Source organism: Pygocentrus nattereri, chromosome 4, assembly GCF_015220715.1.
Source record: "Pygocentrus nattereri isolate fPygNat1 chromosome 4, fPygNat1.pri, whole genome shotgun sequence".
NCBI lineage: Eukaryota > Metazoa > Chordata > Actinopteri > Characiformes > Serrasalmidae > Pygocentrus > Pygocentrus nattereri.
The window spans coordinates 29,090,106-29,115,308 of NC_051214.1; the positions used below are offsets into that span (position 1 = coordinate 29,090,106).

The following is a 25,203-nucleotide window of genomic DNA, read 5'->3' on the forward strand; positions in this document are numbered from 1 at the left end:
CACTTAAAGGTACTAAAGTGGTTTAAAGGTCCAGTTGTGTATCTTAAATGAATTGTTCCCAGGTGAAAGGTATGTATTTGTACCTTTTAAAGCTTTAAACTTTAAAACAGAGCAATAAAAGCCTGGAGGCGAGATGGGGTGTGTGGAGTCAATACAACTTAGAAAATATCATTTCAATGGATTAGGGTACAGTTATGTTCCCTGACTAAAGGTACTGAGATGTACCCTTGAGGGTCCTACCCCAGTGCCGAGAGTTTGATAGTTGTGACAGTTTCATGCCTTTTTTTCTAAGAGTGTAGTATTCTTTTTAAAAATCTTCATTTATGTGTACTTCCCGAAAAGGAAAAATTGGGGCTACTTTCTCTAGGAACTTGAATTTCACCAGCTCATGAGTAGGATAGACATATAGCATAAGTTGCTATGATGATACATCCCTGTTTTGAACAGCTGGACAAGTTTAATAAACTAAAATTTTACTATATACTGTTGGCAAACAAGCCAAGACCTTTATTTCATTAATGTCTTCAAACAAGGTAAGTGAAGTGGTTAAAACCAAATGCAAAGTGAATGCATTGTATCGATTTTGTACACTGAGCACAGCTCTAATAAAACTAAACCTAAAATGGGCTTATTACAGTGTTTCACTAACTTGCCTCACTTGTGTTATTGATCGTGCTCTGGACATTCAAAGAGTATGCAGTGGAGGAATATATTAAGAGGGGGCAGACCCTTGTTTATGGCAGATTTCACCATAATCCAGCACCTAAAGTGTTCCCCAAGTATATATTCTTGTTACTACCATGTCGGGTTCCACAAGACTATGTTTGATGCAGAACATTTGGCTGCCTGATATGCAGGTTTTCAAATAATGACATATGAAACACACAGCTATGCAGTACGTCAAACTAGATTTCATGGTTTCCGGTGACTTGTAGCATACAAGGATGTAAATTTTCATCTTTGAGCGGAGGCTCAGGAAACTTAATATCAAAGAAAGAGCTTGCGTGGGACAGGAAGTGATCCGTGTGAGTAATCAGAGTTCCAGGTTTTCCATTGGCATCTCTCCTTGAGCCTCTGTTCAGCCTGCATGTGAGGCTATGGAGGAGATCTGATTGGGCACGACTCTCCGGATATCTTCTTCACATCCGGACATCAGATCACGTCCAACTTCAGAGAGGTAGTACCGCTGTTTCATTGTTCTGTTACTTTTTGGAAATGGTTTATTTATCTGCAGAGACGTGTGAATGTCCTCACGGCTAAGTGGAACTCCGTCTGGCCTGCAGCTTCTGCCAGGCTGGAGCTGGAATGAGTCTAGAAGCATTATTTATGAAAAGCCAAGAGCTGCACTGAGCTAACCCAATGTCGCAGGAAAGCTATGCCAACATGACGTCATGCTCTATATGAGTGAGGGGAATTGGGAATTTTTCCCAGGGGTCTTACAAGAGAGGGGGGGGGGGGTTAGGGGGAGGGTTTAATGCAAAGACTAGTCTGTACAGAAGCCATGTCCTCAATGTGAATTCCATACGGCCGGATGACAAAAAGAATATTCCTTGTTATGAAACCGGATCCTCCATAGGATATAAATAAAGTGCCTTAGGAAGGCGTCCGCCCTCGGAGCATCGCAATTTGCATCCGCACCGGGTTCCTGTTTGGACGACTAAGTTTAAAGAGATATCAATAACTGTGGAGTGGCACAGCCAGTCAGAGGAAGCCATACTGTTGAGTAAACTCTTAAACAAAAAGCCATTTTTAGAACGTTCCTCCTTAGCGAGCAGACAATGGTGGGAAATAACAGGACGTCACACGGGGGGATAGAGAAGGTCAGTCCATGGCATGGACACACCCTCGCTTTCTCTCTGCCTTTATTGTCACATAATCTTTCCATATGTCCACTAGCATCAAAGACCTTTTAGAACATGAATTTTTAAATACCTGCTGTATTTCCTATATGAAACACATTTGCCAGGCCATCGTCCAGTGAGTGTTACATATCCCGTTGGTGGATGGTGCTAAAGGAATGGGGTGCATTAGGAAGACCATGCTGTGGTGTTATTGCTTATCCAAGCAGTGAGGTAGTTGAGTGAATGTGTTTATAGCTGAAATGTGTTGCTATTCAGTGTGTATTTATAGATTCACATGTTGCACAGCTGTATGTTCTAAGCATTTCAAACCCTCCACACTCTCAGGCTGGAGTTGCTGCTCAATTTGTAGAAAGTTGTACATTTACATTTTATATTTATGGCATTTAACATGCACTCTTATCCCATAAGTTGTTTTGCATTAAAATTGCATGGCCAACATTCTTCTCAAAGGAAGGTCAAAGAACACCATTAAGGCCGAATTGTACTTCTGTGTCTTCATATCTGTGAATATGTGTGGCTTTTGTGTGCAGACATTCCTATAGGGGTCTACAATCATCCTTGCATGTGAATGTGGGTGCTACAGTGTCAGAAAAAAGCAAAAAAAAGGTTCTGTGCAGGTATGTTTTCATTTATCAAGGTGTAAACAATGTAAATGCACATTCAAAGGTACAACAGTGGTCTTAAGCTCCAGCTGTTTACTTTCAATAAGCTGAAAGTTTATATTTTTACCTTTTCATAACTTATTTTTTTAAAAAAGAACCTTTGAGAGGAAGCATGGAGCCAATGCAACTTGCTTCCCTCAAAAAATAACAAAAATATATTGTATGTATTCATATATTTAGACATATAACAAAAACGAATGGCTGACGTTAGTAGACTAGTTAGCTCTGTGTCAATCATTGCTTGCTCCTCATTCACATGGGCAAATGACTTGTTGTGGGCATTTAAAAGTGTGGTCACTTAGTGAAATTTTCAACAGACACAAGAATCATCAAAAAAACATTAATTACAAAGACCCAGAATGACATTCCATTGTGTTCCGGCCCATTTATACCCCTGGTCCTACCCCAGTGCTACCAAATAGCCAATCAGCATTCGCTTGAGGAACAGCTGTGTAGATTCACATGACGTAGTTGTGCAGATTGGGCATCTTTGCAGAAGCAGAAATCAGCCTTTAGACTGAAGATATGCTCCTTTTTGTTTGGAATTAAAACCTGCAGCCACACCGGCCTTTTACAGATCAAGTTGTGATCATTGTGACTCAGAGGTGGGAAGTCAAAGCTCTGAATTAAGTCTTTCCCAATCTCCATGCATTTAGGCTACAGCATGGAAAAAACACATTGATGCTTCCATGAAAAAGAACATTGTTTGCAATAAGTTTGCCAGCTAACATATGAGAGATAATTGTAAAATGAAAGATTTGCAGAATTTTAAACAGTGAATTTTAGGGTCAATGTTGTAGATTTACCCACTATTATGCCTATATGTTGACTTATCTAAAACAAACATCATTTTAAATTATACAAGTGGTACTTTATTACTATTGGTGATGTGAACAGCCATGTTGATTTGACATCATATGCTGAGCTGGGAGTTGAAAACACTTGTTTTTTTTAGTTTTCCTAATTGGAGATGGGAAATGAGTTACGAGCTTCAGTTGAACATGGAAACCCTGGATTGAATCAAATTCTAGAGATATCTTGTACAATATTTTGATATAATGAGCTAAGATGACATTTATAGCATGAAATAATTTTCAGTAGTATCTTCAGTCAGTCTCATGTTGCTATTATCTTGCATGTTAGTCTTTTAAACAACAAGGAATCTACACGGCAAGCTAACTTTTAATAAAGAGTACATGAACTGGGCATAAAAAGTCATCTTTATGAAAAACACATTGTAAATTACTTTGGAAGCAGCTAGTTTTAATATTGGTTATATATAATGGTCAAATACTGTATATTTGACCATTACTGTTACTCTGATTCAGCCACCACACTTATTCAGTTCTTTGTGTTCTCTTCACATGCTGTGGTTCATTGCTTGCGGTGGGTTTCTCGTTTATCACTGTGATCTGTGCAATGACTTTCCAGTTAAACAGGCAAAACCGCTAGTTCTGCTTTATATGTTGGGCAGTGGCCAGTAACGTAATATTTTGGCTCTCCTTACAGGATCACACCTTCGATTGTGCTTTTGTTCATTATTATAAAGGGGTTTTAAGGTCCCCATAGAGCCATCCTAAATGGCTTTTAATCCCCTATACACTAAGAACAACTGAAATGACAAACTGCAACCCAAAGAACCTAAAGCGTTCTTATGTTCATGAATGGAGTTGTTTAGTGTAAAAACTGAACACAGTGCAATAATTTATCTGATTTTCTACAGCTGAGCCATGTTACTGAACTTGTGTGTGTCTGTTTGACCCCAGGTCTGACTGTTCCCAAAAGGGTGTGGTAGCAGGATGTCCAGGCGGTTGCCATGACTACACTTAACCTTGGCTCTGGTGAGGCTAAAGCTTTCTATCCATTGTCCTTACTATTGGATTACCTCACTACTCTGTTCTATGTTCCCCGGCTTTCTTAACAAGATTGGCATCACCTTCAAACACCTGTTATTGGAAGGAGAAGGGATTTGATTGGAGAAGGTTTGCTCACGTTTTACTTGTGACTTCCTTTTTGGATAGTAAACACAAACATGCATCCATACAAAAAAATAATCATCACGTGTGGCACGTAGTCCTCATGAAATAAACAGTTTAATTTTTCTGCATAAGCACACTATGATCACTCTCATATTTTAATTCCATGCTTTATGCACGACAGCCACTGTTTTTGTGTTCCTTGATCTGAATTAAATCTAAGCAAGCGGGTGTTTATTACAGCAGAATGGGTTTATGTCAAAACCATAATACAGATGTTGTAATATGGCAGTGACATAACAGTCCTGCTATACTAATTGTCAAAATGTTTGTAGACACCAGCTCATTAAATGCTACTTTAAAAATCAAGGGTAACAATATGGGGCTTTGTTACCCCTTTGCTTCAGTAACAACCTTTACTCTTATAGAGAAGACTTTACATTAGCTGATGAAACATTGTTGTATGGATCTGATTGCATTCAGCCGCAAGAGTATTAATGAGGTTTGTTACTGATGTTCTATGACCAGTGCAGGATTACAAACTTCAGTCCGGCTCATCCCAAAGGTACTGAATCTATGTAGAAAACATTTTTACAACCAAGCAAAGTTTATTTATATGGTACTTTTTAACACAGGTGCTGTCACAAAGCAGCTTTACAGAAAAATCTGCATTCTAGAAAAAAATCCAAGTCCAAGCCCACATGAGCATCGACAGTGGGGACAGTGGCAAGGAAAAACACTCACTAAGGGCAAGAGGAAGAAACCTTGAGAGGAACCAAGACTCAGAAGGGGAACCCATCCTCCTCTGGTCAACACCGGAGGGCAAACATTGCCAGTATAAAGTATTATAGTACAAAGTGGGAAAAACAGGTGGGCTGTGGTTAATTTGATAAGTCTATGATTATTTAGCAGCAGCAGCATCTGAAGGTGAGGTTTGCATGGCGTAGTACAGTATGAAGCTCAATGGTGGTCAAGCCGGTCCAGAAGGCTGGCGAGCAGTGGGCACCCAATCAAGGCAGAAGAGGCAACAGCATCAGACCCACATGATGGGCAGCTATTCAAACTCAGCAAAGAAAGGAAAACACATAGAGTTAGTTCTGTAATGAGTGACTGGTCACAGATTACAGTATTAACAGAGCAGCAGAGACTCCAGCAGGTCTAGATCTGACAGGGAATTACAAGTTATACAACAATAAGGTTATACAAGTACGTTTTTTAGCGTAGACTTAAAGACTGAGGCTGAGTCCCAAACATTAACAGGACGATTATTCCAAAGCTTTGTTTGAGAAAGCTCTCCCCATGATGTAACTTTATTAATTCTAGGTACTAGTAGCAAGCTAGCACCTTATGATCTAAGTAGGCATGATGGTTCATAGTAGGACAGAAGTTCACTCAGGTGCTGAGGGTTGAGTCTGTTTAGAGCTTTATAAGTCAGTAATAGAATTTTATAATCAATGCAGTGTAGGGTTGATAAAACTGGGCTCATGTGGTCAAACTTTTTGGTTCTTGTGAGACTCTGGCTGCAGTGTTCTGGATTAACTGAAGCTTGTTAAGGCTTTTGCTGGGACATCCAGACAGCAGGGCATTACAGTAATCTAGTCTTGCAGTAACAGATGCATGGGCTAACTTTTCTGCGTCCTGTAGAGATAATGCATTTCTTAATTTAGCAATATTGCAGAAATGCAGGAAGGCTCTGTCCTAGTGATATTAGTTATATGTGTGTCGAAGGACAGATCAGGGTCTATCATGACACCTAGATTTTTTTACAGATGAGCTTGATGCAACTGAGAAATTGTTAAGTTTAAGTGTTAAGTTAGACAGTTTGTTTCTAGCTGTTTTTGGACCAAGAATCAGAACCTCTGTTTTTGAGTTAAGTAGGATAGAGTTACTCGACATCCAGTCTTTTATGTCTTTTATACAGTCCACAGTCTTGTTAAGTTTAATTTCATCATCTGATTCACTTGATACAGTTGAAACCAGACGTTTACATACACTATATAAAAAGACACATATGCATTTTTTTCTCACTGTCTGACATGAAATCACAATAAACTTTTCCCATTTTAGGTCAATTAGGATTACCAAAATTATTTCTATTTGCTAAATGCCAGAATAATGAGAGAGGGGATTTTTTAAGGCATTTTTTATTACTTTCTTCAAAGTCAAAAGTTTAAATGCACTGAGATTACAATGCCTTTAAACAATTTGGGACAGCCCGTATGATGATGTCATGTCTTTGGAAGCTTCTGATAGGTTTATTAGCAACATCTGAGTTCATTAGAGACACACCTGTGGATGTATTTTAAGGCACACCTGAAACACTGCTTCTTTGTGTAACATTATGGGAAAGTCAAAAGAATTTTATTAAATTAGCCAAGATATCAGGAAGAGAATTGTGGACTTGCACAATTCTGGTTCATCCTTGGGTGCAATTTCCAGATGCCTAAATGTTCCTCGTTCATCTGTACAATTATACACAAGTACAAACAAGATGGGAATGTCCAGCCATCATACGGCTCAGGAAGGAGACAGGTTCTGTGTCCCAGAGATGAATGTGCTTTGGTCCGAAATGTGCATATCAACCCTAGAATAAAAGCAAAAGACCTTGTGAAGATGCTGGCTGAAGCTGGTAAGAGTGTGTCATTATCCACAGTGAAACAAGTGCTGTATCTGCCAGGAAAAAGCCATTACTCCAAAAGAAACAAAAAAGCCAGATTAATGTTTGCAAATAAACACAGGGACAAAGACCTTAATTTTTGGTGGTCTGATGAAACTAAAATTGAACTGTTTGGCCATAGTGACCATCGTTATATTTGGAGGAAAAAGGGGGAAGCTTGCAAGCCTGAGAACACCATCTCAACTGTGAAACACGGGGGTGGCAGCATCATGTTGTGGGGTTGTTTTGCTGCAGGAGGGACTGGTGCACTTCACAAAATAGATGGCATCATGAGAAAAGAACATTATGTGGAAATACTGAAGTAACATCTCAAGACATCAGCCAGGAAGTTAAAGCTTAGGCGCAAATGGGTCTTCCAAATGAACAATGACCCGAAGCATACTGCCAAACTGGTTACAAAGTGGCTTAAGGATAACAAAGTCAATGTTTTGGAGTGGCCATCACAAAGCATCTCAATCCTATTGAAAAGTTGAAAAGGCATGTGTGAGCAAGGCGGCCTACAAACATGGCTCCGTTACATCAGTTCTCTCAGGAGGAATGGGCCAAAATTCCTGCCAACTATTGTGAGAAGCTTGTGGAAGCTTGTGATATCTAAAATGTTTGACCCAAGTCATACAGTTGAAGGGCAATGGTACCAAATACTAATGAAATGTATTCAAACTTTTGGCTTTGAAGAAAGTAATAAAAATTGCCTTAAAAAATTCCCTCTCTCGTTATTCTGGCATTTAGCAAATAGTAATAATTTAATTAAATAATAATTTGGTGATCCTAATTGACCTAAAATGGGAAAAGTTTATTCTGATTTCATGTCAGGATACCCATCCATTATCTAAGCCACTTCTCCCTCATGGTCACGGGGGATTGGGTTGCTGAAGCCTATCCCAGCGGTCTCATGTCAGACAGTGAGAAAAAAATGCATATATGTCTTTTTATATAGTGTATGTAAACTTCTGGTTTCAACTGTATATATAACTGAGTGTCATCGGCATAACAGTGGAAATTTATGCCGTGTTCACTGATAATGGTGCCCAGTGATAGCATATATATTGTGAATAATATAGGTCAAATGATTCACCATTTACATTAACAAACTGCTAGCTATCAGTGAGGTAGGACCTTAACCAGGAAAGAGCTATTCCTGATACTCCTACAAGGTTTTCTAGTCTATCTAGTAAGATAGCATGGTCTATTGTGTCAATTGCCACTTGTCACTTAGATCAAGGAGGACTAGCAGAAACACATTTCCTTGGTAAAAGAATAATAATCTACTCCATATCCCAATGCTAAGGAGATATTACTGTTACTATTTTGTTCCAAAAGCAACAATAAATAGTGCAGAGAAATGCTTTAGCATTTGCTACACTTCCAACTTTGAATTTTAGCAAATCTACATAAAGACAAAGTTAATGACATGGTTTTTGATAATCAAGACTAATAAGAAAATGTGATAAGGAAGCTGCACTATGTGAAAGTGACTATGTCAGTGTTTTAGTCAATGTCTGAAGCACTATTGGAGCTGATCTACTTTTACCAGAAGTGATTCTTTAAGGTCAATTTTAAGGGATCTGACTGGGCACGTCATGTAATAAAATATCTGTAATTTCCTTACATTACCACAGATAGCACACCTAGAAACATGAAGTTAAAATCAGCAAAAAGTGTTCTACTCACTAACAATAACAACACGGCACATGAGTAGTTTTGTTCTTAGACTATTGTGAGGTGTATTGGAACAGTACTACTATTAATAAGATAGCTCCAGGTTTAATGAATGACAGAAGGTCATTTACATCGCAATTATTACTATAATTCTAGATACACTGCAGATTTGTACTGGATAAAATTACTAGTGTTGTTAAACAGCTTTTAAATTACAGTACTGCCCCACTTAAAACAGAATTCAAGTAGGGCTTTTGACAACACTAGTTGAAAAATGCCAAGGTATAAACTGTAACATAGTGATATGGCAGATAAAGTGATTCTATCATAGCAGGATGAAAGACTTCACAATCATAAAAGAAATGGAACAAAGATATCAGCGATGCGGGAATGTGAGACGCTTGACTATTGTTGGTGTGTTAAAAGTGGAACAAAAGAAATACACAAGAAAAAATTCACAGAACAGTCTTTCAAATCCAAGTGAACAAAGTACTCTTTAACAAAACATGACAAGGATGAGCAAACTTTCATGAACTTTTGTCATCCTGTGTTTTCAATGTATATATCTACTAAACATCCTGATGTCTGGCAGTAAACGTGTGCTAGTGTACAGTAGGTCTTTTCCTGTCATCTATTGTGTGAAAATATGACATAATAGGAATGTATGGATAACAGGATTATGAGTGCTCACATTGCTTTGCTAATTCTATCAGCAATTAGTCAAATTGTGTATTGAGATGATAACCTAAGACCCTTGATCTTCCACTGTAAATAGCAGACTGCAAAGAAAGGACAGTGATGTTTTAAATAGAAAGTAAGTTATTTTAAAAAAGTAACCTATGACTATTAAAATTGTAGGCTGTATAATGAAGGTCTCCTCCCCCCATGATCTCACATAAGCACAAATTACTCCTGGTTCTTCTTTTAAACACCAGGTGAATAAACAACTCTAGCACTTGGATGCTGTTACCTCATAACTTCTATGATGTTATAGGCTTAAAACAAGATGATATTTCAATTTCTTGCCCTCTTCAAGATGCCTAACGGGCTCTTTTGAGCAAGAACTACTCACAAAAATCAGTAGATAACTATAAAAAGTCAATGTATAACTATTAAAAAGAGCCATTTTTGTAAATATGTGTGAAGAACCTTTTTTTCCCCCAAATGGATAGGACCTGTATAGATACCTGTATAGACAGGTTTTCCTTGAACTGTACATTTAAGTGAAGAGCCATTAAGGAGCCTGTGTGTTTTAAGAGTGTATGTATAATGTTCTGACACCTCTTTATAAAGCCCAGGCCCAGATTTATAGGGGTTTCTGTTCAGATTACATCAGCTGCCTCGTCCTTTTACAATCAGTGGGGCTTGAGCAAGTTTAGGGGGCACGCTGTCTCTGCATCTGTGTTTTACTCACTGAAATGTGAGCCAGCTGCTTAATAGCTCTGCTGCGGCATCTTTATTTGTGTGTGTGTGTGTGTGTGTGTGTGTGTACATGTGTGTAAGTGTATTTCATAACCGTTGCCCAAAATGGACTCTGACGATGCCGATATTAAGTTGAGCTGGATCACTGTCAGGTCATAGTAGATCTAGTCCTGTCCTCACCTCCCAAAACAACGTACAGGACTCTACCCCCTCCATTCCTCCCCCACAGGGGTCAAATACATGGATTGCTTAACATAAGAAGTTCTCCTGGATAATGTTTGTGAGAGGGAACTTTAAAAATACCCAGGGGGAGGCAAGAGGGGATCGCATTGCTTCCATGTAGAGTTTTACTGGATTTAAACTGCAAATGCCATTGACCTCTTTATAGAGACATGCCATAGTTCACCAGGACCTTCACTGACTGCTGAGCCAATAAGAGGCCAACCTGCATGCTTTTTTTGAAAAGAATATAAAAGCTTTGGGTTTTGCTCTGCAAGGGACACCAAAGAAATTGTAATTTAGTCTACTAGACTTTTTTGTTTATATAATTAAAGGAAGTTTGATGAACATTGGCATTTGCCAGACATGAGTTTGTTTGCCCAAATTCCTTTGAATACGCAATCATACAGTTCTATTGATTTAGGACACACTGTTGACCACTCTGATTTTTGTTGGATGCTGTTTTTATTTGGGGAGTAACAGAAAGCATGCAATGGGACTGTCATAATTAAATACAGAAAATACATTGTCTGTTGGATCTTGAGAAAATATGCGGCCTACTACAGTTACAAATACAGAAAATGAATGCTTTACTACAGTCTTTGATTGTGACAGACACGAAAGCATTGTTAGATTAAATTATTGTATTACAGCAAAACTCAAAAGCAAAGAACTTCTAGGCAACATAGTTTCCAACAAAACAAGAATATTAAAAAGGAAAGAAAAAAGCATTGCTTAATGTAACACATAATGAATAAGCACATACTTCAATGACAGCTTACACTGGATGGAAATAGTGACCATGTTTATACTCATTTATATGGCAAAATTAATTGAACGTGTTATTGTGATTATCTTTTGAAGCTATGAACTGCAGTTATGCAATTATGCAGCCAAGTAGTACACTATATGGCCAAAAGTATGCAGACATCAGAACGTCACCCCTATATGAGCCTGTTGGACATTCTGTTCCAAAACCATGGACATTGATATGGAGTTTCAATGCACCCAGCCAAGCCCCTAACCTTTCCACAAGTGGAGTATGTCTACGGGAAATTTACACACAAGTCAAGACAGCACTTGTAAGGTCAGGCACTGATGACTTTGTATGCTGTATCATTAGCATTACCCTTCACTGGAACTATAGTCCAAACCCTGTAAAATAGCCCCAGACCATTATCCCTCCTCCACCAAACTTTACTGGCACTATGGATTCCAGTAATTAGAGGTCTACTGACATCCTACAAACCTCGATTCATCACACTGCTACGTAGGGAATTTGATTAATCAATCCGGAAAACACTTTTACACAGCTGCAAAGTCCAGTGGCAGCATGCTTTACACCACTCCAGTCAATGCTTAGCATTGTGCATAGCAATTTTAGGCTTGTGCAGCTGCTCGAACATAGAAACCTACTATACATGTCAGCACTTGGTAACCCTGCTCTGTAAGTTTGCTTGGTCTGCTGCTATGTGGCTGAGCTGTTGCTGCTTCTAGACACTTCTGTTTCACAATAATAGCACTAACAGTTGACCAGGTCAGAACTGACTTGTGGCAAAGGTGGCATCCTAAAACAGTGCCACGTTTAGTTACTGAATTCTTTAGTATGACCCATTCTACTACCAGTGTTTGTACATCTAGGCTTCATGGCTATGTGCTTGATTTCATACTCTTGCTAGCAATGGATACTGTCCACATACTTTAGGCCATATAGTATACTTTCTCAAAAGTTGATATAAAATTGCATTTTTTTTTGGAGTTGACATTGTGACCTGTTTTAATATTCAAATATATGTTGTTGGAACCCACGTGTGACCTTCCTATGTGAAGGTCAGCTTTAAAACCATACTGACATATTGCACGTCTTATCAGCTCTCTTTCACTCCTCTCTTCTCCAAACATGAGAGAAGCCCAGAGCTGCCCTACTCCTGCCGCCAGTGACGTCTGTTTAGTGTTTAGAACAGCTCCTTTCCCCACCAGGAAGAGTTGTCAAAACATGAATCCCGACCAACACAAACAGACCATCTCCATGACGTAGTTTCAACATTAGGCCTGGACACTGTTTGTTGGACTGCATAGTATTAGAATAATAGTTATGAGGTGCTTACACTGAGGGTTTGTTAGGCTACATTAATAGAGGTGAGAAAATGTGCATAAATGGTGATTCTATGTTTTAAACCTCAGATACAAAGACATCAGGACTACGGTGTCCAACTTGATCTTAGAAGTGACTTCAACTTAACCCCTTACATGACCAGAGTGCACTGATTTCCTTTTTATGCACTGCAGTAACCTAAGAATATCTCCACCAGTTTGCATTGAAGTCCCTGTAGTTACTGAATAATAAGTATGTAATAAGCCTGGGATTATAAGGGTTTATACAGACTTGGCTTGCAGATCTTTTGCCAGTCGAGTGAAACAGAAAGTACAATTTTTACCTTTATGGCAAATGCAGTCAATATGCTAAGGCAGTGAGGTCGATATAACAAACAAGTAATGGAAGCTTATAGCAAACTAAATCATCACACAAACTATGTAGAGTTAATAAGTCATCTGAAGTAGACTTGCTTGACTTGTTTCATCAGGTATGATGTTTACACCATGCTAAATGGTGGTTCTTCGATTCCTTTACTAGGCAGCTATATTAGCCTCACAGGACCATCATAAATTTACAAAATTTAAATAATTCCACTGACCCCTCATCAGTTAAGACATGTTTGGTGTCCAAATTTTGCTTAGTTAACCCTTTAGATCTGAACAAAATTCTAGAGCCCTATTTCCAGAGTTTTCAGAGTTTCAGAGAGGCTTTTTGGCACTCATTTTAACATAAAACAGAAAAAAATACAAGTTGAGTTAATTTTAGGTGAGTCTGATCTCTTTAATATATAAATAAAATCAATGGATAGAAGTCAACACACTGTCAGCCCACAACTGCAGAAAAAATGGGCAATTTAACATTGAAAGTGCATAATAAATAATAATAATAATAACAATAATAATAATAATAGTAAATTAAATGACCTAAAAGTTAAGAACAGAGGGGTGGAGAAATTGAGTACAGGAATTAGGGAAGCTCAATATCATCATTTCTCCATGAAAAATTTGATAAAAATCATCACATCATGCCCATATACACACTTAAAAACAATGCGTTTCAAGGGTTCTTTAGTAAAGAAAATTGTTCTGTCCAAAACCTTGAACACTCAAAGAACCGCATGCATGATTAAAGGGTTTTTTGCATTATAAAAGGGTTCTGCAGATTGATGGAGAACATGCTTAGGATGGTGTCATATACAACTAAACCCACCAAAAAGGGTTCTGCTATTGTAACAAGCTTGACATTGTAACAGTAGAAGAACCCTTTTCAAAAAGGTTCTATATAGAGCCATGTACAACACATTCTCCATCAATCTGAAGAAGCTTTTCATGATGCAACGAACCATTTAATCCTGTAAAGGATTGTGGGTGTTTGTGGTTCTGTATAGAACCGTTTTCTTTACTGAAGAACCCTTGAAAAAACAACTTTGCTTAGCTAAAGGCTACAAACTTAGTCTAAGAGCTCCTTCCAGCTACGATTTCGCAAACCTCACTGTTTCTTTGAACTGAACTAAAACTGAAGACTGAATTAAGGTATATTAAGTAGTACATAAGAGATAAAGGGAAGTAATCAAAAAGTCAATTAGTTTGGCTCAAGTTGTATCTGCTGAATGATTCTAAACATAAGTAAGCTGAGCATGTATTCACTCACTTGTTCAGTCAGTATAGCTGAGGGACTGAGACTAACCAAAAGACGAAAATGTCACATCAGACCAGCTTACAAGTTTTGATGATTTGTAAAAGCTATGTAATGTCCCTGTAAATTGACAAAAATTGGTCTCAAACACAGAAGTACTGTGTCAAGTCATCATACTGACTGAGCTGTATGTTCCTTTACAGATGTTTTTTCACTTGCATTTGAGCATGAACTTGGCTGCGGGTTCAGTAAAGCAGCTTAAATAACTATACAAACATCACTAAACAAAAACTTTAAGATATTTGAATCTCAAACTTCCATATCATCCCTGCTGTCCTGCTGAGCTGAAATCCTATCAGACTCCTTTGAATACTTTAAATGTCGTCCTACCTGAAGGATACATTGTAAAAAGTGAAGCATAAATGTGTAAAACCTTTGGTTACAAAGTGAAGACTGGAATATTCTAATAAAAAAATGAAATATTTAATGATCTACAATGTAATTTGTGTTGATGATGGCTGTAGTTATCATATTTTCATCATCAATTTCAGTGCAAGCATATGGATGCTAGATATTATCGGGAATTTGTTTTTTCTCATTGTAATATATATTCAGCTCAAAAAATAAAGATTACGAACTTTTTATACATAGAAACAACAGAAAGTTCTGCTCATTTTTATGGCTTATGCTCTACCCTGAATGTGGTTTGAACATGCTGGTAGAGATTTTGGGCATATAGTTACAGAAAAGATTTGCGTGACTATTGTCTTCTAGTGTTTGTTAGCAACGTTAGACTTGTACCTCCAGTTTGAAACTAAAGAAGCACAATTTGGACATAAAACATGTCTTGGCTGATCTACTACATTAAGAGCAAGGGCGTATTGTATAAATTAGAAATTTTAGCTGAACCATTGCTTGAACTTGGATTTTACCTCCAAGTGACCTCTTTTACTTAGGGCCTTGACAGTGGCCTCAGATTAACAACAATACTGTACAAAGGGCTCAGCAAGCTGGAAAAATATGGCTCTTGTGTAGCATGGCTTCATAATCATCCAGTCAAACCATAACAGAACACAGGGCGAAATGCAGAACACACAATAACTCAGGAACCAATTATGACAGAGGAAATTGGTTGAAGGAAATGCCATCAGTCTCACTAGGGGCCTTGAGGGCATCTTGTTTAGCCTTTCCCCTCATTGCCTGCAGGAGTGATCAGAGCAGGCCATAAAAATGACCTCTAGTGAGTGAGAGAGGTACAGAACAACCATGCAGAAGATATGTTTGGGGTGTGTGCGTTTACACATGACCTTTGATGGTGAGATGAGGCTGGATGGAGAAACTAAATCGGATGAGTGCACTATTTCATCCTTCCATTTATATAAGATGACGAAGGGTGGTATCAGGTGAGGAGCACAGCTCTCTCTTCAGTATGTTTAACTGTAGTTTATGCTCCTGAACATCTATATTACATGGCGTATTTAGAAGTTCTGAGAGTCATCATTCAAATGTTGAGTCTCTGCATAGCCATCATAAAGCCTCATATAACCTTTTCAAAAGTGGTCAGTATTCCTTTAGTGGTGGTCATGCTTGATACCCTGAAGGTGGTATTTGATATCGTCTGCAGGCAGGCCACTCCTATGCCAAGGGTTCTGAGTCTCAGCTCAAGCACAGTGTGGGCATAAGAAGATTTAAACCCCATGCTGTATCTAATGTGGGAAAAATCTGCTGTGCTATAATTTCCCTGACATGCATGTCTGATCATAATTTATGAACATAATCTTAATAGTCCCAGAGTGACATTGACTCCCATTCTGCAAAAGTGGTAGAACAATTATCTTAGAATATTGATATAATTAATTGATACTGAATATTTGCATTCAGAGGGGAATATTAGTGTCCCTAATAAGCATTCAGTTAGATTTGCGCTCAATAGGCTGAGAAGTGGACGCAAAATCTACTGGTTCAGTTATTCCTCTCATATTTTGCTCTGATGCTACAAAGATCCAAGCTTTACTATAAAAGTAACCCAATGGATACATTATAAGCCACAGTTATCATTTCTATAGCATATAATCTGTTGCATGAGATGGGAAAACGCTGTATCTGAATATTATCGCTGTCCAAACAAACCCTTTCAGGAGAAGAAAGAAATATTCCTAACTTTTAATGAAAGTTGGTGAGATTCAGGTGATTTTGGACCATTTATAGTAATTCATTCATTGTACAATGTTCACATAACATAAAGCACAGATGATATTATTTAACAATATTTTAAAATTTTGACTGGGACATTATAAATAGATTTATTCAGTGGTGGACTGTGACTAGTAAAGCTAAGCCTTCAGTTTGGGCCATAACTATAAAAACTCCCTATGAAAAATGAAAGAATACCCACTTCTATGACAATACTAATTTCTGTTTCAGTTTTTTAGTCATTAAAATATTTAACACAGACATTTAAAGACTTGGAAAAGATGTTCCATGGCCGAGAAGATGCACACAAGCCTAAGAGTGGTGTAAATCACGTTGTTAATGGACTTTAAATCCATGGGAACATATTTGGTGAAGAGATAAATCACACTTCTCTGTCTGGCAGTCTGATGGATGAGTCTGGATTTGGTAAATGTCAGGGGAACAATCCCTGCCTGACTGCATTGTGCCAATTGTACAGTTTGGCAGAGGACATTTACAACATTTAGCAGACACTCTTATCCAAAGCGACTTACAAGAGGAGGGATAATGCTATGAGTTTGTTTTCCAGAGAATGGCCTATGCCCCTTAGTTCCAGCTCCAAATCTTAATCTGTGGACAACTCACCTGGCTGTAACTACCTAGATGCCACAGAGAAAAAAAATCATGATTACACCAACCAAAACGTCACAATTAAACAGGATATTTCTTCAATACCTGCAGAGTTGAAATCAGTGGTTTTATGTCCAAGGTTATTTAAGGACTTCTGAAGGAAAATATTAGGTGGATCAGATGGGGTTGTGTAGGGATGGATCTAAAGCCTGCAGAAATGTAGATCATAAATGATAATGGTATTAAATAAAGGTGAACTTACAGACTTTTTAGTTTCCAGAAATAATTAGAAGGCCCTGAGTCCCAGTTGGACTTACCACAAGTGTTACAACTTGAAAAGCATTGGGCTGTACACATTAGATGTAACTAAAGATACTTTCTGTAATCAGTTAATCTGTTGTGTGGATTGATTCACTGAATGGTGGCAGTTTTGTGATGAGGCAAAGTAATAGGAAACATAATAGTTCATTCAAAATTCAATGATTAATCTGAATGCTAAGCATTTTAGGTAGCACTTTATTTGGATGGTCCACTGTAGATGCTTTGTAGATGCTCAGTCTTTAACAAACACTCAACTAAATATCTACTAAATGCAGCTGAACTTGAAGTTGCATGTGAAAATCTGTCCCTAAGCCTAATCCTAACCCTAATTTAAATGTTTCTAAGAGTGTCACTAGTACTAATACAAGTATCTGTAGATCATCTATAGGGGGCCATCCAAATAAAGTGTGATTGCAATTTATTATTTTACATTATAAATAAACTATTGAAGACATGTCATCCCCAGCACTATATGCTCCCAAACTGACAGTCCATGTTGTCTTTTTTCATTTTAATATTAAGTATACAATACAAAGACCCCCTTAGAAAAAAGACAACAGATAAAATCTCGGTCTATCTCTGTCGTCTCAGTTGTATATTAACTGATGTTTATTTTGTTCCTAATGTAATCCCATCTCTGACAGCATCTTTATTGTTTTCAGAAGTTGGAATTAGTCATGGGGCTGTGCTAGCAAAAATATTTAGAGCAATATGGAGGACAGGCCTACGCATTGCACAGATTAAATGATCCGGAAATTTGCCCTTTGTTATTCAGCTATGACAATAAAGATACCTAGATGTAACTGCTGGGAGCTCTTGCGTAAGTAAGGGAAATTTTGGTGGAAAGGTTCTCCGTCATAGTGTCACTGTGGCAACACTAGGGGATTTGTGGTTTTCAAACTTTTTGTCTGTTGCTCAAGGTTCTTACAGACTCCACATTCTGCAGAGGTCAAGCTTTGCATGGGCATTTTGTGGCGGTGAGTCGGAAGTTTTCATTACTCTTACACATCTCTTTCATTATCCAAGAGCACCAATGAGAACCACATGCTCAGCTACAAATGCCAATCAAAAGCTGCTTATGAGCGATAGTGAAGATTGGGAACCCAATTACAGTGAGGTCTATGCGTAGGTTGGAAAGCCAACGAGTTTACCCCAGAGTGGAGCTTTGCTTTTGAGGCTGGGATAAGGGGCACCCTGCATATGGTCCAGGTTAGTTCTGTTTTATTTATTGCCAGTGTATGCAAGCTGGAGAGCCTCAGGTTATCCATCAGGAGAAAAAGGCCCTGCCTCTGTGCTGAGTGTCTCAGTTACAACATCCCTGCTGGAAGCCACAGGTAGTAGTGATCATATACCGCCCAGGAGAGATACCTATGGCTTTGAAAGTGTGTCTAGCCCAATGCTAGCCTCAAATTTGAGACTTGTGGAAAGGTAAAAAGTTAGTTCAGTGGGGCTTCCATTTACAAAAGCTGAGATCAACAAAAGAAAGACCTACATTTGAACTTTTAAGAAGTATTAATATATATCCCACGAGACCAGTTTGCTGAGGTAAGCTATAAAGAAAATAAAGGTAAAGTTACATGTGATGCTTAAAATGTAATAATGGTCCACAAAAAGTTACTAAGCCCTTTACATTGTTGTCATCAATATATGAAGATGATAAAACAGAAATCCATAAAAAATTTTCAGTACAGCTGGTTTATATGAGGATCCTAAAGTATCTGTGATAAATATGTCAATGTTCTGGAAAAACCTGGTAGCTCCAGTGTTTATGTCTACAGACCGACTTTTTCATACTGTTTATTTTTTATGCTCTTCAGTAGCACTTCTGTTGTTCTATAGTTCTGTAGGTTCTGTAGTCCAGTACTTTAGGTCCTTAAGCGCCTACAAGTCAATACAGCTCCTGGCAATCATATGGATATGTATTTCCAGAATGTCCTGTCTCCTGTGGCTCTCTCAGCTTCAGAATGACTGTTTCATGATTCCTCTGATTGTATCCATCCATCTTTGAGCTGGTTGTCCTCTCCCTATTTTACCTTCATCTGTTATAAACATAATAATCTTTACAGTGAATCAGTACTTCTGAGAATATGTCCAATATAAGATAAGTGGAAACTGAACTGATTCCTTCTCATATTCACTGGCTTCACTGGCATTTAAAGTAGGTTCACTGATTTTGTAATTAAGTGGATGCATGTTGTTTGGTTTATATTCAGTTGACTTTAGGTGGTGATTCTGAATAGGATTTGTAGAAGTGGAGGCAGGGATTAACCTCAAAGTTGAACTAAGATTGTAGAATAACAATTACAATATTTGAGCCTTTATATTATTTAATGTAATTTTACAAAATTAGGCATAGTATTACACAGAATTCCACTTATTATCCCTCATGTTCCCCTCACTGTCCACTTTAATCATTTTTCCCTCCTTCCTTTCTTTAGTTATACTTTGTAAATTAGTTTAGTAAATGATTTTAATAGTGTAATATTCATTTTAGTGTCAGTAGCATTTCCTATGAAATCATCTTTTATAGGCCTAGTTGTTTTTTTTCTCTCTGTTGTTTGTAATATTTGTCTTTTATTTTCTGAAACACAACCCTGTGTGTATTTCAAATCTGTTTAAAGTCGAGTTAGAGCTTGTGTGCAGGACGGTAATCTGGCTAGTCAGAGGGTGGACCAGCAGTGGCAAACAGCCAGTGGCCCAATATATGCCTGCTGTCTGGGCTCTTTCTTCTTTTGATTTTTATATTCTGAAAAAATGTTAAATCTGGTCTTGTCTTGGACTCAGTAACTCCTGGTCTCAGCCTTGACTCAGACTCGACTACTACAAAATCTTGGTCTTGACTCTTGACTTGATTTCTCAGTGCTGTTGCATGTTTATATGTAAACAATGTGATCTAACGAAGCTAAAAAAAAAGGCTATATTTTTGAACACATGAATAGGAATATGTCACACATCTGGAGTTCATTTGCAAAAAAAATCCTTTAAAAAACAAGCTGACTGTGATGAGTTACTCTTTACACAGCACATTCTGAATCCTGAATCCATTTTGACACACAAAAGCAGTTAACGCATTGCAATCCAGCGTCAACGCATTGCAATTTCACATTATACAGCAGAAGCATTCAAACTCTGGTGCTGCTTTCCAGCAGAACCCGATAAATCTGTTCAGTGAATCAGCACACAGCATTTGGATCAGAATGTTAAATAACACACCTAAAAAAACTTGTCTATTACATAGCTTTGTTTAACTCTGAAAATGAAATGACCACTGGATTAATCTGCTTTTGCCAAACAGCAAAATTTAAATAAATAAAAAAAAACTATTTTTCAATAAAGTTCAGTTTTGTAGGTTAAGTGTATTTTGTCGGGTTATTTTTGCTTAATCAAAGCAACCCAACTGCAGTTTGAGTGATAGTACCTTGAATGTATGATAAAAAAACAATTTCTGAAAATGAAAATAGAGACATCTGTGTTTAGCTTTACTCTCAATAAACACTTCCAGAATATGTGCTTACTGATCTAAATTGCAGAGCAAATGAGCTTGAATTGTCACTCTGAATAAAATTACAGTGCATCCAACAATAAAGGAAGTCTTGCACATCTTATATATCACTGTTGTCGGAGCAAAACCTCGTATTTCCAAAATGGTAACTTTATAGGCGAAGGAAAAACCTACTTTGCTTCTAATGTAAGTCAGTGGAACCAGACTTTTTTCCAAGTCATTTTGGGCCATTTCTTTCAGTCCAGTCATCATAAAATTTATTTAAAATGTAAAGAACAACAGGCATTTTTAGATTACGTCAAAAACTGAAAAACGACAAAAATAGAGATACAAGGTTTTCTTCCGACAACAAACTTACTTAAGGTACATACCTGGACCTTAAAACCACTGTTGTACCTTTGAGGGCACATTTACATCGTTTGTACCTTGATGAATGAAAAATGTACCTGCACAGACCCTTTATTTCTGACCGTGTATATAAAGTGAGAGAAAACATAGCAGCAAACAGGGAGTGCAGATTCTGCCAGTTTGTTTGGCAGGGTTAAAGGAATTCCTCTTGCTTTTTACATGATCTTCCCATGTTTTGCATAGTGGAATGAATATGCATTTTACATCTTAAATGAACATAAATTGCAGTTTCATACGTGCTATACAGGAAGAATGTGTTTTATTTGCACTTGAAACTGGAGCCAAAGGCTTATTACAGCCGGACCATGGGTGGTTTCCTGGGTGTTTTGTTTTCCCCTTATGATTTTTTTTTGAAGTTTTTGATCTTCCACTGCTGTGGTCCTTCATCGTCTGCCAGGTTGTTTGCTATTGCTAAGTTCAGCAGAGCATTTGTACCAAACAGTTGATGTGATCCTGACAGAGCTATTCTGATTTTTCAGCCTCATGATGGCCTGCCTTATTACCATTGGTACTTCATGTTGACAGGCAACTCCAACAGACTCCAGATACAAATACCACATCTCAGACCAACTCTTCATCTTCTGTCAGATGAGCTAGAAATGTGATGACCCACAGATGGCCAAGAAACCTCTACACCGCAAATAGTGCAGTTACTTCTGTGTTTAAACTGGAATTTCTATAGGGGTCACTCACTATAGATGTAATTACTCTTAAATTAAAGCTGATGACTTTAACCTTCACATACTACACATGGTTTCATTTCATTTTCATTATAGAAGGCTGACGTCACAGAGTAGCTGAGAATAACTATGTAGTAACACATGAATAACATGTACAACAACACTGTAACTGCTGATGATTTAGTCATTGTTACAGATGGCTTACAGAACTACAGCCTATGTAATTACATATGTGTAATCAACTTCAGGTTTGCCTCATGTAATTACACAAGTGGAACTTTCACATTTGCACAGGAACTTTCCTGTATTGTACAGTAAAAGTTGCACTTTTAAAAGAAGTGGACAGGCCCTGTGTAATTGGTATGTAGGTACTGTGTAATAATGGAGTGGTACTATAGACATCGCTTTGGGGAAATGCAACACATTTAATTAACGTATAAAAGTTACATTTTAAGACAAGGGAAGATCTGCTGTACTGTCACATTACAGAATGGTTTAGAGCTGAAACTGGTCACACTGTCACAGCACTAGCAACATAAATGCTAGATAAATGTTAGGAAAGCTGGCATATATAGTGTAAGTAAAAACCACTGGAAAAAAACTGCTGTTCTAGTCTAATTACCAATGTAATTACATTTCTGTTATTACACTTATGTAATTACATGAGGCAAAACTGAAGTTGATACACATGTGTAACTACATAAGGTGTGCTTCTGTAATCCATCCATAACAGTGACTAAGTCATTAGTAGTTACATTGTTGTTGCATATATTGTTCCTATGTAGTTACACAGTTATTAGAGACACTTAATACAAAGTGGGCCCGTTATTTATCACATTATGTAGTGCAGCACTGCACCGCACAGCCTTATCAGTTTGATAGACTCCACAATTTATATGTCTCACTTAAAGATGACAGAAATGAGCCTTTTATGATGGGATTATAATATCATATGTGTATCAATGACAATCTATATGCATAATGACAAATAAGTTCTGTGAGTGTTTATGACTAGGCAGATTTGTTATTCATGATGCACTCTGCAAGCTGGCACTGACTTTGGCACTCATAATTCAACGTGTTATGAAAATAATTTTTTATGTTTATAGCCTTGTTTCATATGCCTTATGGATGCATTATAAAATATTATAAAAGTGTTCATAGATGCTCATAAGCATGATATTCATAGAACGTTTTACTTCACTTGTCCTGATGAGCTTATACAAGTGTCATGTAGCCTTATGAACACTTCCCTACAGTAAAGTGTAACTAAATAATCTCATTCAGAATAATTAGACCAGTACACTTCAACCGTGGTCCTGTAGAGCTACCTTCCTTCAGAGTTGAAGGGGAAATCCACCTGTTTTTCAAAATGTCTCAGTAATTCAGTGGTTAAGATATAAAGTCATTCAGAGTGGGTTGGTGTGTAAATGTTGTATCAGTGGTGCTGATATCAGGAGTTTAATATCTACAACACAAATATACTCATTCTAATAACTATTCAAAACTACCAGTGAACCAACATGTGTCTTCTTAGTTTTTATATTTTATGATAATGGTAAAGTTTTCTTTGGGGGCTGTTTAATGGTTTTAAAAAATATGTTTTACACCAAACCTTTGTCACACAACTACAATAAAACAATGTCTCAGACATCAGATTGGTTATTCATAAGCATTTCATGTAATAACCTTCTGTGAGGGGAGATTTCAGAGGAGGATGTCTGGTTCCTATCACCTTTAAGTTCCAATCTGTATCCAGTAAATTGACCCTTTTCTTACTTAACTGTAATTCATCCGATCCAGCCAATCATGGACTTGGGAAGAGGATGATTAACTAGCAAATTTAGGTTGGACCTATAGACTCTACAGGAAGGTAGCTAATAAATAAGGTAGCAGTAAATATAGGGACTTCAGTGCAAACTAATGGAGCTATTCTTAGGTTATAGAAGTGTGTAATAAAGCCTGTCTTGTTAAGGGGTTAACCTTTACTCTTGCTGATGTCACCATACCTTATCTTATTATCTAGGACCTCCACAGGGCCTCTCTTTTATGGACCCAGGCACTGTGGATATCCTTGGGTATCCCCCACGGCCTTCTCTGCCAGCAATAAGTTCAGAGCTGCTGTAGCTGGAGATCCAGGTGCAGGTCTGTTTACCCTCCCTTGCTAATTATGTCAAATATTATTGCAGCCTGTCCTCTATATCATTCCTACCCCAGTGCACAAAATAGAGGTTGGGTAAGGAGGGAGAGAGAGTTTGAGGAGAAGAAAATGGCGCAGATTTTGCTGAGCACTAAAAGTAATCACTACTTAGTAAAATGACCCCCCCCCCCCCACCCATTCTTCATAGGGGCTATGAGGAAGAGAAATAGTGGCATATGTGCATATGTTTAACTGAGTGAGAATTGAAACCAGATGCAGGGAAATGATCCTTTGTTTTTGTTTCAAGCAAAGTAGTTAATCTAGTTTCTGAAAATGTTAATTGTACAGGCCGGCCTCATTGTGCCTTACAAATGTGAAAAAAAACAGTGTTTTTTGTGCTGTGTAAAATATTTGTGCGCAGATACAATCATGCAAAACACCCCTGGGGAAATTACACGTTTTCCTAATTTTCTTAGTGAAAATAGGTTAGCACATTCTACACAGTAAACAAACAATAAAATATAAAATATAAATTGTACCATAAATTTGCACAGGCCTCATGATATCTTTGAAAGACACCTGTGAAGAGTATAAAGTTAAAAGTATATAAAGTATAAAAAAGTATAAATGTCATTCGTTCCTTTGTGAAGAACAGCCTGTTGTCTGGGTGTTGATTGTGTTCATTAATGACCACTGCTCTCACTGGCTGTCTCTGTAGGGGGAGTAGGGCAAGGGTTGTGACCTTCTGCTGCAGTGGACAGCTCAACTATGGCCGCTGCATATGATGAGATAATGCAGTGTCTTATAGATGATCTGCCATTGTGGCAGGGTTAGCCTGCCTAGGCTGGTTAAGAATAGTTGAATGAGTCTTATTTTCCCACCTAGTTTGGCTGATTTTGAACCTTACTAAATATGACTGCTGAGCTGACTAACGTAGATCTACGTGACTAGCAGATCACAGACCAGAGCAAAATCAAGAAAATTTAGTTGCATCTAAAGGAAGCATCACATTGAGATGGCAGATAAATATCAAGCTCATTTCATATGTCTAATCTGTGAGATCTATAGATTTTGTGTTTACCTAATGGTTTGATATCACAGTGTAAAGCACGTGTGTCAGGCTCCAGTGCTTGTGGGCCA

At 37.8% G+C, this 25,203-nt stretch overlaps 1 long non-coding RNA gene across 1 annotated transcript in view; it reads left to right on the forward strand.

The window, feature by feature from the left end:
* The first annotated feature begins 1,148 nt into the window (after positions 1-1,148).
* The window catches only part of LOC119263184, a 66,063-nt gene continuing 42,008 nt past the window's right edge, over positions 1,149-25,203 (forward strand). Inside the window, exons 1-2 of the long non-coding RNA XR_005130176.1 lie at positions 1,149-1,177; positions 4,291-4,365. This is a non-coding gene — a long non-coding RNA (uncharacterized LOC119263184). The remainder of the gene's footprint in view (positions 1,178-4,290; positions 4,366-25,203) is intronic.